The following is a 6,298-nucleotide window of genomic DNA, read 5'->3' as shown; positions in this document are numbered from 1 at the left end:
TAGATTATTTCTGAAATGTTTAAAAAGCGTTATATTTGTATTGCCCTTTTAAAGCTTTGGGACTCTTGCAAAGCCTATCCCTGTGTATTTATCAAATCAATACAGGAAGCCTTCAGCATGCCAGACCCCCACAGAAGAACAAGGACAGAGATGGTACAGTCCCTGAGTCAGTGGGCCACAGAGACACATGCAGATGAGACTGAGGGTAGTGGTTTCCTGCAGGCCTGGAATCACCCATCACCTGATTGGCTCTGTGGCCCTGGGCAGGTGCCTCACCAGTGTGTGGATACAATAAGGTTTCTTTTTTTTTTTTTTCTTTTCTTTTGTTGTGACCTCGTGGCCTAATGATGAAGTTTCTTTAAAATGTATTTATTTAATACTTAATTGTGCCAGGGTCATGCACTGTTGTAGGGACTTCATAAAATTTAATTTAGTCTTTACTGTTCTAAGCACTCTAAAATTCTAACTCATGTAATCCTCATGTGACTATTCCTATTTAACTCTTGAGTAAATTGAGGCACAGAGAGGGTCAGTTGCATGCCTACAGTCACAGGGTATGAAGGGGAAAAGAGAATGTGTGCAAAACACTTATCATAGTCCTGTTGCCTGAGTAAGGGCCAGACATAGGCTGTTATTTTTGGAATCGAGCTATCACGGAGATAGGCGCTACTGTGGGTGTTCAGAAGGAGGAAGGTGAGAGCCTGTTGATAACAGTTTCCTGGTTTTAAAGCTAAGGCTAATTTCGTTTTGCAGATCTCATGTGTGTGGCCCCTGAGGGTTCCCAGTGCCTTTTATTTTCAGTCCCTCCATTTGATCCTCCCAGCTGCTCCATCAGGTCATCTCTAGGGCTCAGGGGTGAAATTATTCCGAAGGTCATAGAACCTGCTCTCTAGTCACCACCCTATCCCTGCCTCTCCCCCTCAGCCAAGCTCAAAGCCTTGAACTTCAGATTTAGGGCCCAGGCAGCCTATCTACAGTGCCAGTTGTGTGGCTTCATTACAAATTGCTGGATCCTTTGCATATTTCAGTTGGTTAATAGGATGTCATTTCTCACCCTGTCTGACATTTGCCTCCTTGCCTGGTTGCTGGAAGTTTGTTCCAGGGGCCAGAGATGAAATGTGGCTTCCTGAAGTGGGCTTCATGGTTTGGGTGCCTAAAGTGAGCCCACTGCTGGTTGCTTCTCCATGGTCAACACCAGAAATCCCCCAGTACCACTTGAGACTCATTCCGAGAGGGGGTCAGGAGACCTTGGGGAGTCCCACACTCCAAGTTCTCCTTTCTTTCTTAGAAGTAGGGGTCAGGGCATGGTGTCAGGGCACTCGCCTCCACAGACTGCCTGACCCCACAGGGCCTCAGTGGCCGAGGCTGTGATTAGAGGCCAGGAATGCTTTTGGGCGGAATGTGAGTGAATGGGCCCTTTCAGCCGCCTTCTGGGGAGCGAACCCAGTTTCCCAGAGCTCCTGAATGAACATCTGTCCTGGCTTGCTCAGTTGCAGAAAGCCCATTGACCAAGAAGCCTTTTGACCATCAGTGGCCACAGGCCCAGTGCGTGGCCTGGCACTGCACTTCCTGTTTAGGGCCTGCAGCATGTAGGAAGCGCCTTGCTGTTTACAAAGCTGCTGGCACAGCTTTTCTGATTCTTATTGCAATCTCCTGAGGATTATCTGTCCCATTTTTAAAATGAGGTGGAATACCCAAGGTCATATAGCCAGTTAAGGCTCTGGAAAGCCAAAGCAGCTCATCTGCTCCTGGTGACCACACTGTGTGCACCACTCTACCTGAGCAGACTGTGAAATAGGAAGAACTATTCCTGTTGTGGGACTGCTTGGAAAACCAGGTGGGATGGAACTCAATGCTTTCAGAGTCCCCATAATTTTAAAGACATGTACTCAGGACTCCCAGAGTCATAGACATTAAGACATTAAGGAATGTCACTTTTAATTCCACCCACTGCTTGGAGTGAGTAGCTGTTACGTAGCTAAGAGGAGACCACTAATGATCAGATCCATTTTACTTTTAAATTATATAGTGTCAGAATATATACAACAGTTACATTAGGTTATGTTAGGCTATAACTTGAATGGAAATCTGCTGTATACTGTAACTATAGCAATCATATATAATATCCCTGTAATTAGAAAATTGGAAAGGCAAAAAAGTACATCTCATATTTAAGGGTATACATGGGTATACATACTACTAGTATATAAGATTTTCAAAAGTTTACTTTTTAAAAAAAAAATGCAAGATCTTGGAGTTATCATTGTTAGCTCTTCCTGATTTGGGTATTTGCTCTTAGCTATTCTGCTTTCTTATATTTTAAAAAACATGGGAGCAAACAATTCTAGGTACTCTTGGGCCCTTCAATCCATGAAGCAGGACAAGATAAACTGCCAGGTGTGGTGGCATGTGCCCATAGTCCCAGCTACTTGAGAGGCTGAGGCAGGAGAATAACTTGAGCCCTGGAGTTTGAGGCCAGCCTGGGCAACATAGCAAGATCCTGTCTCAAAAAAATTTTTTTTTCTTTAGAAAGATATACCCCTGTTCTTTATTGTTATATCATTACAGAGAAAGTACCACTGTTGAATTTAGTTAAGCCTGTCAGTGTTCCCTATTGCTGAACTGTGGTGATTTAGTTCAGGGATAGACATTTGACCCATAAGGGAATGCAGCCTCCTTACAATTGAACAGAACCTACCAGAACACTTGTGTGTGTGTGAGGAAGGATATAAAGCTTGGAGCTACTGTCATTAGGGGCTCTAGCTTGAAGATGAAGCAGCCACAAGAAGGAGTACAAAGAAAAAATGAGACCACGGTGCTGGTGATACACCTCTGGATCAAACTGTTCTTGAAGCTTACACTGTGAATTCTTTTAAGCCCCACTGTACACTAAATACAGTTTAAGCCTGTTTGAGTTGTGTTTTTTTTTGCTGTTTGGACCAAAAGATTCTTCACTGTTATTCTCCACATTAGCATAAATATACTTTATGTTTTGCCTGCTCTTCATAGGCTGCTGGGCTCCAGCTGTTACCTTCTGAGCCTCAACTCTGCTGTCATTATGAATAAAGACTATGGTATCTAGACTTTTGCTCACGGCCAAAGCTGACAGGTTTCCTGAGCACATGCAAAGTGCATGTGCCAGGATCCAGGAGAGCGGCCTGTGTCAGTGTCTCTGGCCCAGCTTTTAGTGATGACTCCCCCAGCATGAGACTCCAGGATATCAATACATTCCTGTAGCCTGGGAAGCATCTCTCATCTTCAAAAGAATGTCCACAAGTGCTGGTTTGCCAGGATGTTTCACTGCATTGCCTAAGGCTTCTTATTTTGTATTCCAGTGAACTACGTGATTCTGCAGGGTATTCCTTTTTGATCATTTATTCACTAGTTCGCTGCTCCCCTGCTTTCTCAACACCAATCTAACCTCACCATCTTTTGAGCCTGCTTCTCCTTCAAGGAGAAGCTTTGCCTCTGCTGCCCTGCTTCTTGTACACTATTCTCCCAGGTCCCCTAGAAGGGCTCCATCATTTCCATCCCTCCCTCAGCCTCCTATCCCAGCATTCATTATACCTTACCCGGCTTTTTCTTCCTTATGCTGCCTAATGTTCTATGCTTCGTCATGTTGCACTGTAAACTATTGGGCCAAGACTACTCTCTTGTTTACTAGAGTATTGTCTGGTTATATTAAAAGAGCTCTGGAGTTTGAAGGAAGCAAGGAAACGTGATATTTATTAAGTGCCTACTATGTACTGGAAGCTTCAGAGACATAGCTGATTGACTTCACTAAGTAATTACTGACATTCCTGTTGCTCAGAAGAGGAAAATGAGATTCTAAAAAGTGAAGCAATTTTGCACAAGAACACCCAGTTGTCGAGGGGCACAGGCATGAAGTAAAGTATTCCAAGCCATGTGCCATTGATTAAATTGGGTAAACTGCTGCAGCCACAGGCTGTGGTGGGGAACACTCAAGACAATAATGAATTTGCACATGCTTTGCAAACTACAAATGCCACCACTCCTGGCTACTATTTACTGGGCATCTCCATGTGTCAGATGCTTAGCATATATTGTCACAGTGAAGTCCCAGAACTGCTCTTTTTCAGTATTTCCATTTTACAGATGAGGAAGTGAGAGAGAAGTAATTTGCTCAAGATCAGAGCAGAAATTTGAATCCTGGGTCGTTATATTGATACAAGAGAATGAGAAGCTGGGGCATTAAGATTTTATCTGAGTAATATCTATCCTGTCTCCCAGAGATGAACATTCGGGGCCTCTAACCTGTCCCCCCCAAATACTCTCGGGGTAAACATCTCTGTATATCTGCCCTCTCAGAGCTGAGTAAGAACATGTTTGGGATGTGGCCCTAGGACCAGAATTATGAAGCCGAAGGGTTGTGAATACTTGGCTTCGCCATGCTTGGGGCTTCACATCTGCTCCTGGTATATCTAGCTCCTCTCTCCCTTTCCTGGGTGAGGCCCACACTGCCTTTACTATGCCCACCACACTGGAGCCACTGGAGAGGGAGGAACATCCAGACTGAGGATTTAAGACCAAAATAGCCTGTGCCCACTCCCGTGTCTGCTGTTGCCCTGTTTATGGAAAACCAGAAGCCCATGGAATGTGAGAACCACACAATGAAGTCTTCAAGAATGTCTGGGCCATGAGGCATCAAGGAAACGGCTGGTGAAATTACTCAAGGCTTAAGACCCCCTCTTGCATCCCTTAGCAGCCTGTCCCAGGCCCTGCAGCCAGGCCTGAGCCTGCCAGTCCCTTCCCCTCTCTGGGCCTCTCTTTCCCACAGGTCTACAGTGAAGTGTCAGGCAACACATGGTTGTGACTTACTAACCATAAAGTACTAGACTTAAGTGAGGAGCTATCATTATCGCTCCAGGAGTTGACAATCTCTGAGGTCAGAAGTTGGCTGCTGAGGGCTAAATCCATATAGATAAAATTGGCCCATCCCTCCCAATATAAGCAGTTAAGAGCTGGGTTCAAATTCTGTCTCTGCCACAGTCTAGTTCTGGTACCTTAGGCAGCAGACTTTACTTCCCAGCACTTCAGTTCCCTTAATGTGAAATGGAACTAATAATAGTATATACCTCATTGCTAAGAGATTACAAAAGAGGTGGTGCAACCAATTTGGAAAACAGTTTGCCAGTTCCTCAAAAGGTTAAACAGAGTTACCATACGACCCAGAAATTACACTCCTAGATATCTACCCAAGAGAAATGAAAATAAAATATACGTCCATACAAAAGCTTATTCTTGAATGGTCAAAGCAGCATTATTCATAATAGCCCCAAACCAGAAACACCCAAATGCCACTGATGAATGGATAAACAAAATGTGGTATATCCATGCAATGGAATATTATTCAGCCATAAAAAGGGATGAAGAAACTGATATATGCTGTGACATGAATCAACTTTGAAAACAATGCTAAGTGAAAGAAGCCAGTCACAAAAGACATTATATGACTCCATTTACATGAAATAGCCACAATAGGCAAATCTGTAGAGACAGAAAGTAGATTAGTGGTTGCCAGGAACTGGGGAATGGGGAGTGACTGCTAATGGGTAGGAGTTTCTTTTCAGGGTTATGAAACTGCTAAAAGTAGATTATGGTGATGGTTGCACAACTCTGTAAATATGCTAGAAACCATTGAATCACACATTTTAAACAGGTGAATATATGGTACATTAATTATATCAATAAAACTGTTGGGGGAAAAAGATTACAAGAGAAAGTAGGTAGAACTCAGAGCAGTGCCTGTGGCTCTATAAATGTTGATCATTATTATTATTATTATTGGTCATTGGTATTATTCATCTCCCATGAGCTAATTTAAAGCTCCAGAAGCAGTGAGCAGGGGGATGGGGTTGCTAAACTTCTATCTCAGGCCTTAAGCAACTCTGAGACCCTGGGAGAGTCCCTCTTAAGTAAATGGGTGAAACAATCCCCACCCATGTCCCTGGGGTCTCGCGAGGAGCGGGGCTCAGGAGGCAGATGCGGAATCCCTGAAGGAAGCCCTTGGCCTCCGGCATGAGCGCAGCAGCCGGTGACAGGCCCGGCCTGGGGCCAACCCGGAAAGGCCGAAGGAGCTCTGGCAGGTGAGTTCCTGTGATTGGCAGCCCGGGAAGGAGGCTGAGGTGACGGCTGCCCCGCCCCCTCACGTCGGGCCTGTTGGCGCCAGCATGGGGGAGGTGGGCGGGGCCCGGGGTCCGCGGCGCCCATTGGACGTGGGGGCGGGAGCTCCCGAGTGGGCCTAAAGCTCCGCCCGCAGCCTTGCGGCAGCCAATGG

The sequence above is a fragment of the Microcebus murinus genome, chromosome 22 (genome assembly GCF_040939455.1).
Source record: "Microcebus murinus isolate Inina chromosome 22, M.murinus_Inina_mat1.0, whole genome shotgun sequence".
In the NCBI taxonomy this organism is placed as follows: Eukaryota; Metazoa; Chordata; class Mammalia; order Primates; family Cheirogaleidae; genus Microcebus; species Microcebus murinus.
This window is presented reverse-complemented; position numbering follows the sequence as displayed.